The following is an 11,551-nucleotide window of genomic DNA, read 5'->3' on the forward strand; positions in this document are numbered from 1 at the left end:
TTGAAGGTTACGATAAACGGGTAAATCTCTTACATGCTGTGTAAAGCCATGTTTGGTTTGCTGCGTGAGCCAGGAAAATGACTGACCTCGATGGCTCCCTATAGGACGTGTGGTGACTTAGCAGAGACAGCAGGCAGGTGATCTTCTATCTATAGGCAGTTTCCAAGCTGTTAAGGATTATTTAGTTGCACAGTTCTGGAATGACCAGGTACTAAATTTCTTACTTAATAAACAGTTTAACTCTAAAATACAAATAGTTTCTTGTCATCATACTGTCAGTAAGTATAAGGGTAGCAAATAAATGGAAGAATAAATACTGAAGAGACATGAGAGGTAGTGGATGTTCCTCAGCACAAAGAAGGACATGGAGCTGTTGGAGCAGGTCCGGAGGAGGCCACAAACATGATCCGAGGGCTGGAGCGCCTCTGCTGTGAGGACAGGCTGCGAGAGTTGGGGTTGATCAGCCTGGAGAAGAAAAGGCTGCGGGGAGACCTGGCTGCGGCCTTTTGGTAATTAAAGGGGGCTTATGGGAAAGATGGAGAAAATCTTTTTAGTAGGGACAGCTGTGTCGGGACAAGGGGTACTAGTTTTAAACTAAAACAGGGTAGATTTAGACTGGATATAAGGAAGAAATTCTTTACAATGAGGGTAGTGAAACACTGGAATGTGTTGCCCAGAGAGGTGGTGGAGGCCCCATCCCCGGAAACATTCAAGGCCAGGTTGGATGGGGCTCTGAGCAACCTGATCTAGTTAGTGGTGTCCCTGCCCACTGCAGGGGGGCTGGACTAGATGACCTCTAGGGGTCCCTTCCAACCCAAACCATTCTATGATTCCTTTTAGCTTCTGGTTTTATGTAGTGTATATTCATATAGTATATAAGTATATTTTTCTTAACACTCTCCTGAATGTTCTCCTTTTCGGCTGAACTACCCCTCAATCACAGTTATTTGTCTTGCTATACTGTATGATAATCTAAACTCATCTCCTTACACAAATTACACATATATTCACAAATGTAGGACGTGCCTCTCTCACATGAGCTGAGAACCGTAAGAGTCAATAGAATCTACTTTAAAGATCTGGTTTTTAAATAGAGCTTTGCTGAAGATGTTTAATCATGGGATACAACATATGAACCGAAAATAACATGATGCAAAGAATGTGTGAAAGAAATACATAACTTTTTTTTTTAAAACTTAAAGGGAAGCATCTAAATTCTGATATCTTAAAAATGTTTAAATGCTAGGAAACACTGATGAGTAGTCAACCTTTTGGGAATAAACTTTCCCGAGACTCACGTGTGAAGTGCTGAGGAAGGAGGGCTGTTCTTACACCTGCAGCTGGGAAGACTAACAAGAGTTCAGTGTCAGGAGAATGATGGCCAGGGACACAGCCCTTATTTAATTGTCTAATAACTAATAAAATTCTGTATTATGACAAATACAGGAAGAAGATGTGCTTCTGTTGACATCACCTCCAGGCAGACCAGGTGATTACCCAGCCTAGCCTGGTCTTGTTCCACTGTCACACTCAGCTGTTGAGGTGAAAAGTTCTTTCCTTCTATAGACTCTGTCCCATTACAATTTCCTCTGATTATTTTTTTTTCTTTCTTTTCAGATTCATGTAGGCTAAAATGCAAACTTAGGAAGCCTATGGTGTAACTGAGAGATTTACAAAAACATACTGTTTTTTCTACCTCCTCTCCAGCATTCTCTGAATACACTTCTAATTTGCTCTCTAGACTAGATGTAATCTTTTTAGTTGATGTCAAAGCTGCACCAGGCATTACAGGATCTTGGCCAATGAGTTGGGCTTGTAATTACTGCTAAAAGTCAACAGCTATATCCAAAGCAGGTCAGAACACAAAATACAAGTGCCCACTCCACCCATCTGTTTTCTTTAAGTGCAACGTGTAGCCTTTTTTTACTCTGCAAAGCTTTTGTTGTTCTTTTAAAAAGTAACTTGTAAATTCAGTAATGTTGAACATGTGCAAACAAATCCTTTTGTGTCACCTTTAAGAGGAAATGGCTCCTTAATACCTTCTAGGACATGCTTTTAGAATCATAGAATCATAGAATGTTTTGGGTTGGAAGGGACGCCTAGAGGTCATCTAGTCCAACCCCCCTGCAGAGAGCAGGGACACCGCTAACTCGATCAGGTTGCTCAGAGCCCCGTCCAACCTGGTCTTGAATAGTGTCTTTTGATAGTGTTAGCAATAGGGAGTTAAAGATCTCATTCTGGTCAGCTTATCAAAAGGCTATCTATGAAATTAAGCCATTGCCGTGTGTAGATAAGGACACATACTCATATCTATGACATGATTTTTTTTTTTTTTTTTTTTTTTTTTTGCTAAACTTGATTTGATAGATAAGCTAAGATCCTTCGTACAACAGCAAAATGGCCTAAACTGTAGGGGAGCGATCCTTCTGTTGCAGCAGCTCGAAGACTCTCTAGCAGAGTCAAGACAACTCAGTTGAGGGATTTTATGTAGCAGCTGTAGAAATCCTGTTCTTGCTTGTGTTTTACTGCACAGGCAACCTTTTTATATTTCTTTCCACACTAAAAGGCCAAGCATGCTTTGTGACTCCGTAATGGTCATTCTGCTGTGGTTCTTGTGTGGAATTTGCATTCTTTTTCTCGGAGTTCTGGTGATAAGAGGGCTCTGAGGTTTGGGCAAGCTTTTCTTGTAAAGGTCTCTCCCTGGATTGGCAGAAGCAATCTTTGAGTTGCCTGGCAGGGATGATGGGATTTCATTCCTCTTCCAAACAATCTGTATTTGAACTGTAATTTCAGTTACTAAATTACCACACTTGCTGTGTAATCCCCAGTGTACTGCGCAGGACAGGTAGCAGCTAAGATTATACGTAAAATACCGCTTTTGCCACCTGATCTCCTGGGTTTGCATATGCCTTCAAAATTTTATCTTTTTTTTTTTTTAATTTTTGGAAGGCTTTGTGCGTACAGCGGTTAAGCTCCTTACCGAAGGGATAAACTTTTTCTCATCCCAGCCTGTAGTATGTGGTCTGCTGGGACGACTGCTGCCCTAAATCATGCGCTGTTGTCGTGGTGGTCTGCGTAATCAAGATTTCTTACCACCTGAAATAAAACTTTGCTTCCTATGCTGCAGCAACAGAGCACGGAACGTGCAGTCACTTTTCTGAATGATGATAAAGCTTAAAGCATTTCAGTAGTTTAAGCATGCGTTAGGTTTTTTTGTCCCTGTATTTTTTTTTTTTTTTTTTTTTGTTCTTCCTTTTCCTTGCTACCATCTTTTGCTTGCTTCTCAAACCAGCCTGGTCTCTGCCGCAACTGGTTGGTACAGACCAGAGCAACAGCTGAATGCTGGTATTAGCAGGGACTTTTTAAGCAGCCTGAGGCCTCGTGCAGTCTGCAGCGGTGCACTCTGCAAGGCCTAGGAAAAGCAAGTTGAAGTTGCTTGCTAGAAGATACCGAGTTTCCTTGCTACCATCTTTTGCTTGCTTCTCAAACCAGCCTGGTCTCTGCCGCAACTGGTTGGTACAGACCAGAGCAACAGCTGAATGCTGGTATTAGCAGGGACTTTTTAAGCAGCCTGAGGCCTCGTGCAGTCTGCAGCGGTGCACTCTGCAAGGCCTAGGAAAAGCAAGTTGAAGTTGCTTGCTAGAAGATACCGAGCACAAGCCTAGCTCCTCTGAGGGGCGTTGGAATACCTAAAGCTGCCTCCGTTTGGGCTTACTTGACACGTTAAAAGTTGCCAGAATGATAACTCCAACTGGACAGTGCTTCTTGATGCAAACTTGGTTTTAGGGGTGTGGACAGACATTTTATTTCATTTCCTCACCTTTTGTGAGCTATTGTTTGTGGGATACAGGAGTAAGAAAGAAGCTTATGGGCAAGAAAAATGGAGTGGTTTAGGTGAGGAGCTAGATTAGTCTCTTTATTCTTCTGATGCAGAAATTATTTGCAGCAGAGAAATACACAGAATCTCTGTACATTTTTCTCCTTATCCTTCAGCCAGGCAGCAGAAATATTTGGAACTGTAAGAGGGATGGTTTAGGCCAAGAAGGTTCTTGTGGACCGGGGGTCCCCATGGAAGTTGCACAAGTAAGCTGCATTACTGACCTGATGATGTCATGCCGATGACATGAAATTCTCCCTACACCTGCTCTGAATTCATGGTCAGTGCAGGTCCTGCAAGCCATGGCATGGGGTCCACGCTGATGAAAAACATCAGTAAGGGTGCTGGTTAGAGGAAAAAGTGATACCACTGTCAAATGCAAATTTCACTTCTCCCTTGGATTGACAGAACCCTATGGGCCTTTTCATGTACGCATTATTTGGTAAGTGAGAGTGACCAGACAACTTCCTTTCTTTCTTACACATTAAAAAAAAAAGTCCTGTTTCAAAATACCAGAGTAAAATGTTATTTCAAAGTACAGAATTTACTTGAAAATTGCTATGAAAATGTGTGAAGAAAAAGCTTTTATGAAAAAAATGTAGGTGTGTATATAAGTGCAAAAGCTAGAGTTGAATAAAAGACACACTTTTTAGGAGGAATCTGTCTGGATTCTGGAAACATGGCTTTTTAGTTCCATTATTGAACAACAGTGTAATCCTTCATAAAAAAAACCTTCTTTGGGTTCTAACCGAAAGAACTGATGAAGGGAAGGATCTCTTGCTGAGCAAATCTTATTGCTATTTGTGTGAGGGCCCTGCAGGCACCCAGTAGGCCTTAACTGCCATCACCAACCTTACCTGGACCCCCCTACCAACATCAGGCCCTGGAGCACCATGAGACTGCGGGGGGTCTTGGTCTGAGCTACATTAGTGCCTGTAGGCTACTCTTAGCTCTGTCTTTTGCATTTATTTGAGGTTTTGACTGGACTTCTGAGACTGGCCTTGGACCCAGCTTGTCACCTGATGTTTGTGTCATGATCTCCCCCAGCTGTACCTGGGGAACTGAAGTATTCCACAGTGTAAAACTATCTGTGATATTGCTTGTCTCTCACAAAGAAATCACACAAGTGACTTCCAAGCAAATCCAATCTGATCAGGGGCTCCTGAGGAGGTTCTCAGCTCTGCCTGACAAGGGTCTTCTCGCCCTTCTTCCCCCAAAACAATTCCAGATCCCACCCTTTCCTTTTATTTATCTTTGTCAAGTTACCATGGCATGTTGTACAGTGCTATCCTACTACTTTACTGTTATATCAATCTTCCTGTACTATTGTGTCCTTCAGTGCTGTTTTTCCCTTGCCACCTCACCACATTTCTTGTGTTCCTGTAGTACCTGGTTTCCCATTTTGCATCAGGTAGTCCGTGTTCCTCCATATTGTTGTAGTGCCCATAGATTTGCTACAGCACATATTTCTGTGTGCCTTGCTCGACAGTTCCCCAGGCATACTGGTACAGCTTTTTCACTAAACATATTGTAGATCTGATTGCTGTTCTCACTCACATTACCATTTTCTTTCTCATTTCCTGTACAGTAAAAATACCTTTCTTTTTAAGAGATCTACACAGAAATTGAATATTCCCTGAGTAAAACATGTTAGCAGTCTAACAAAAGGATAAATACCTCCCCTTACTTTATGCAGACTTTACCATCCATAGCTTACCTGCTGCTAGGCTGCTGTAATTTTGGGGTAGAACAGGGGATTCTTGCACATCATCATGAAAATGACAGTGCTGCCTTATCTCACAAATGCCCAAACTTATGACCTCTGTTCCTAACAAATATTAATAATCATAGCTGATTCCCTTTGACGGTGTGGAGGTTCTGGCACAGTATTTTGAAAGGGTTTTGAGAATGCGGATTAAACATGATGTAAAATGCAAAATTCTTATTTAAGACAAAATTTAAAATAAACCAAAATCAACCAAGATCAGAAATGAATAAATTTTAAGCAAAGAAACACAACAGACATATCCAGACCAGAAAAATTAAATTCTGCTTTGTTCTGATTTTCTACCTGTGTACCTCTAGTTTAAAAACAATGTTTCAAAAGCAGTGTTAATGAAGTGAGTTAGAAATAGCTTCCGCAGTGTAAATAGTATAAAGTGTTATAAAGCAGAGTGGCTAGATTTGTCTATGGCAAAACTGGAACAGGATCACATTGTGAGAGAAGATTAAGTTCAATTTTTTACTGTGCAGAAAGGGGAAATGAAAAAAAGCAGGCTGTCTCCTTCCTTACATCACCAAATCTAGATATTGCCCTCCTAAGACTTTTCCCCTCTGGCTCTTTTTTCAGGATCTCACTACTGTACTTCAGGCTGGATCAAGCTTTCTTGCCTTTAAGTGTTTGCACAGTGCTCTGATCTTCATTCATTTGCATACTCACTCACTCCTTTTCTCTCCTTGCCAAACAACTCTGCGCGAAGTTTTTATCTTGAGTGTGCTTTTTTTTTTTGGTAGGAACTCTCCCTTATCTCTATATCTTTAAAGAAGAGTGTTCGTTAGACCTATCGGTTGCAACAAGACTCAATACAGCCAATAATGACTCTTCGCTGATATACTCTCTCTTGAGCTGTGGAAACATTTTAAATCAGCTGCTCCCTTCCCCTCACTCTCTGTGGGACGAGGCACAACGAGTTGTGTTTGTCCCCTTCACGCTGATGCCTCTTGGTCACCCTGCCTAGGTCTGACTGAGGAAGCGAAGATCACGCTTTTATGTCTCACTCCTAGGAAGGAGGGCAGCCACGCTGCTGTGTAGGTGCCTTGTAAAACGGGAGGCCAGCTTTCCCCCACCACCCCTGCGGCCAACAAAATGAGAAGCTCCTCCAGAGCATGACTTAGAGGAGGGCTCTAGCCCCTTGAGACAGCGGTTGAGAGGGCCTGTTCATCCCCCAGTAGGCTTCTGAATGCAGGCGCTGTGAAAGTTACCTACTGGTTTGCCTTAATGCGAGATTCTCACAGAAGCCTGATTTTTGGCATTTTTCCTCTCGCTGTTCCGACTGACGTGCTCCTGCAGATGTCACTAGTGCTACGTGGTATTTTCAAACCTTGCAAATCCATGTTTTTTTTCCAAAGGTGCTACTTGTATGTACAATCCTGCATGATTTGACACCAGCACCTTTCTGCTAGAAACACCACCAGATCTGTTATATTGCATCTAATATTTATTCTGCTGCAGAAAAGATTAGGGGTAGGGCTTATTACCTTGGCAAAGAAAGGGAGACTTTAGTCATACAGATAATCATAAGTCAGGGCAGGACTTCTTCCTAAGTTGCCCTGCATAGAAATCATCCTGTGCTCTGCATTTAAAAGAGCCTTATACCTCCTGTGGAGAAGGAGAGAGAGTCACACTGAGCTGGGAGCAGGTCCTCAGTGAAAAAATGTGTCCTCTTCTCTGATATAAAAGGCTTTGCTCTCATGATTGCATTAAGGTTGTTCTAATTGTGGACTGCTGCTAAAACAGCCCTTCGTTTCTCCTACCCGTCCTGCTGTTGCTGCTGCTCCTGTCCCCGCGGTCCTGCCAGCTGCCATGCCGGGTGAGGGCTTGTGCAGCTGCAGAGGAAATTCAGCCTAGGGGCTGACCCAGGTGCCACGTAACTGTTTTTCTGTTAGGGCTGGTTAGTTTAGGGTGAGTACCTCTCCTGGTTTATCACACAAGCACAGAAGCACTAGCTGCTGGTGTAACAGAAGAGGCGAGACCTCTCCCTTTGTCAGCAGCTTGCTTTTGGGTCAGCTTAAAGTAACGACGAAGCTGCAGCTTTGGATATGAGTGCTTGGATATGTTTCTCAATCATTTTCTACAGACCAGAGCTTTAGCTTGGCTGTCTTGATAAACCTCCAGCGACCTTAGCAAAGTTGCGCCCAACTAGAAGGGAATAGGACCTTGCCCGATCTGTACGGTGGACAACTTCAAGGGGATCTGCCTAGCTGGACTTTTGGAGATGGAAGACTTCCCCAGTGGGATAGATCTTAGTTCTACTGCTTTCCCTGGTGTGCCGAGGGTCTTAGCAACTTTAGCTCTGTTTCGAGTCCTTTGTATGGGGGAAACTGTCCGTGACTGTTAAAATTAGTGGAGTTCCCTGCTGAGACATTTACATTCAACTGATTCTGCCACTTTTGACAACTGACTGCAAGTAGAGTCAGTCCTCAAGTATACACGAAGACAGTACATCAGTGCAAATGCCTGCCTTACAGAACATGAGCCAAATTAATTTCTGGAATAATGCCATGGAAGTTAATGGGTGTAGCCTCTGAAGTTTAACTGCTTGCATTATTTGTATTATATTTCAGTAATAATTTCTGATGCATGCAGATCAATCAGTTTTCAACCTGTTCTACAATTGCTATTTCAGGTTAACTGATCATTGCCTGGCTATTCTGGTATTATACTGACAGGCACACCATTCCTTTTCTGTTCATGTCACAATGCACTGGTTATTTTTTTCATTTTTATACATCAGGTTTTCTTTGTGTGTTCTGCCTGGGCAGTTGCCCCTTCGCACCAGACCACCAGGGTAGGTGATGGAGAGCAAACAGCATTGGCCTCAGACTCACCTCCTTTTACAGCCTTACACCAAGTATTGTACCCTTCCTGTCTACCATGCCAGAGGAACTGGAAACAAAGTCCTTTGAGGAGCTGTGTGTAAATGCTTGTTATTTTTTTCTTGATGAAGAATGACAATATTATCTTTTAAAATATTCCTCCCATCTAGGCATGCAGTTTTATGTCTTCCTTGCTACTTGAACCTGTGCATATAAAAGACTGAAGAAATGAGAGTTTAAACCAAAACTGAGGCAAAAATGTGCTTTAATTTCCTTCAGAGATTCTTGCCATGTCCAGAGCTTAGGCCCTGGTCTCCGTGCAGGTTACTTGTGAAGTTCCTAGATTTGATGCTTCTTGGTATTGTGGGAGGGCACATCTGCACAGAGAGGAGAAGCAGGAGGTTAGGATTAAACTTATTCCAGCTTTTGAGCCTTAAAAGAGAGACCTGAACTCCGCTAGGGAGCTAGTGTGAAGAGGAAATCACCATGGCATTAGACCTGCAAAAACATGTGATGTTGATCTGAGGAGCTGCTTTGTCATTTAAAATATAGAATAAACCCATGACAAACTTGGAGAGGGCAATGAGTTTTCAGATAGAGCTAAGGAGGTTTCTTCTGGTCCCTTGTTGACCAGGGCAGGGCTTATTATGGAAAAAACTCATGTCTAAATTGATCAGGCTCACAGGCTGAAATCAGTGGTTTTACTGACACTGATACTGGTGGGAATTCAGGCTTCCAGTGATGATGGGAGGTGGGAGACGAATGACACTAAAACTATAGATGCATTTGAGGAATGACTGTGCATTCTGTTCCTGCTGCACTGGGGTGCTGGAGCCAGTACCACTGGTCAGCTCCAGGGGAGTTTTGCTACTCGTAATTTGGCAAGAATATTGTTTACTTTTCTTTAACTCTTTGACCTGGAATTTCGAGCAATAAAATGCCTTTTATGTACCAGTGCTCCAATAGATAAAAACACATAAACTCTTTCATAGGTGAATAAAAGACACATAGACCAGCATACGCAGACTGCTGGCATATCTGAGTGTAACACGTTGAATTGCTGTACTTCTGTTTGGACCTTGGAAGGTAGAAAGGAGAAGCCTGAACCAAGTGGGGGATGTGAGGCAGGGTAGTCAGTTGCCTATTAAAACAGCAAACAGGTGAAAAACCTCTGGTTTTGGTAAAGACATTGAGCCGTATCTCAATGTCCCTTCTCATGTAGCTTCTTAGATGCTAGAATGGACTGTCTGAAGGTCAGCTGAATCAATTAGCACAGACAGATCTAGCAGGCTTCTTTGGATGTATTTTTCATAAGAAAGGGAACCAGCAGAGCAACAGGTGCTATCCTGTGCTATGCTATATCCAGTTCTGGCCTGGAAAAGATCTGACAGATCTTTTTTTTTTCCAAATTTGCGAGGTTTTTAGCTAAGTGCCTTTTAAAAAGGATGTTAGTAACATGGGTTTAGTTTATTAGGTTGCTGGGGTTAAAAAAGATGGCTTCTCTAATTTTTGACATGTCAGCTGTGTGAGGAAATATCCAGAGAGGGAAAAGTCTGTGTTGGACTTTCTCACTGCTGACAGTATCACAGCTTTCTGGTCAGGTCGAGGAGAGGGGACTACCTCATCCACAGTGGAGCAACTCAAAGTCTCTCTGCAGTGATTAATATTCCTGGAGTGAGTCTGTTTATTTCTTGCACTTGAAGCCACAAAGTGCTCCTATAGGCCATCGCCTCCTCTCCTTCCTCCCCCTCATCCTCCCAAAGCACAAATCACCAGTGTAAGAGTTCCCGTGGGTGCTTTTTGGCGAGCCTTGCTGTTAGGATCTTTTCATCTTGGACTGTCTGTCTTTCTCGCTTCAGGCCATTAGCCTTTGACTCGTCCCCTTTGACTGCCTTGCATAATTCCTGCCTTTCCATGGCTCTTCCCGGTTTAGATTTATTAATTGAAAGGAAAGCTGCCACCATGGCCCAGCCACCTGAAGGGCTGCTGGTGAGCCTGCAGTGGGGCAGCAGCCTGCAAAGGGATGCGCTGTGTTTCAGACTGCCCTGGTGCCTCTTGCCATCAGCTGTGCTTTGCTGACAGTCAGGGCACTTAGCATCCAATTTAGCTTTTCTAATAGGCAAAAAGGGCTCCACAGCTATGAGGTGAATTTGAAAGCCGTGCCCTGCCCCAGAGAGAGGAGGGCAGAGATGCGAGGTGGGCAACACAGCACCATGCCCAGGAGGCACCTTTCAGGAGCTGGGTACCCTGCACATGGGGACCTCCAATTCTAACTTATCTTTGCATGTAACAAAAAGCATCAAGGGCAGGTTTGCCTACCTTATGAGTTTCCTTGGGCTTGTGAGTTCAAAGCTGGGCAATGCCCTCTGATTCTTTTGATTTTGCACTAAATTTCAGGCTTTACAAAAAAACTTCATTACTTTTATGCCTGCAAACTTTTGCTTGATTCCTGCTCCAGTGTTATGAATTATTTCTCAGGAGGTTTCCAGCCTATAACCTACTTATTTGCTGGTCAAGAGTGAGTGTGGTTGCTTGAAGGGTGAAGCAAAGAGACAAGGGCCAGCACGGAAGACCTTTGGCTGGATCCTTAGGCTGTCCCATCACCCCTGCACTGTTGGGGTGTATGAAGGCGCTGCAGTCCCTTTTCATAGAATCATAGAATCATAGAATGTTTTGGGTTGGAAGGGACCCCTAGAGGTCATCTAGTCCAACCCCCCTGCAGGAGCAGGGACACCGCTAACTAGATCAGGTTGCTCAGAGCCCCATCCAACCTGGCCTTGAATGTTTCCAGGGATGGGGCCTCCACCACCTCTCTGGGCAATCCATTCCAGTGTTTCACTATCCTCATTGTAAAGAATTTCTTCCTTGTATCTAGTCTAAACCTATCCTGCTTCAGTTTAAAACCATTACCCCTTGTCCTGCCATAGCTCTCCCTACTAAAAAATTTTCCCCATCTTTCCTGTAGGCCCCCTTTAAGCACTGGAAGGCCGCAGTCAGGTCTCCCTGCAGCCTTTTCTTCTCCAGGCTGATCAACCCCAACTCTCTCAGCCTGTCCTCATAAGAGAGGTGCTCCAGCCC

This window comes from Egretta garzetta, unplaced genomic scaffold (genome assembly GCF_000687185.1).
Source record: "Egretta garzetta isolate BGI_Z169 unplaced genomic scaffold, ASM68718v1 scaffold229, whole genome shotgun sequence".
Lineage (NCBI taxonomy): Eukaryota > Metazoa > Chordata > Aves > Pelecaniformes > Ardeidae > Egretta > Egretta garzetta.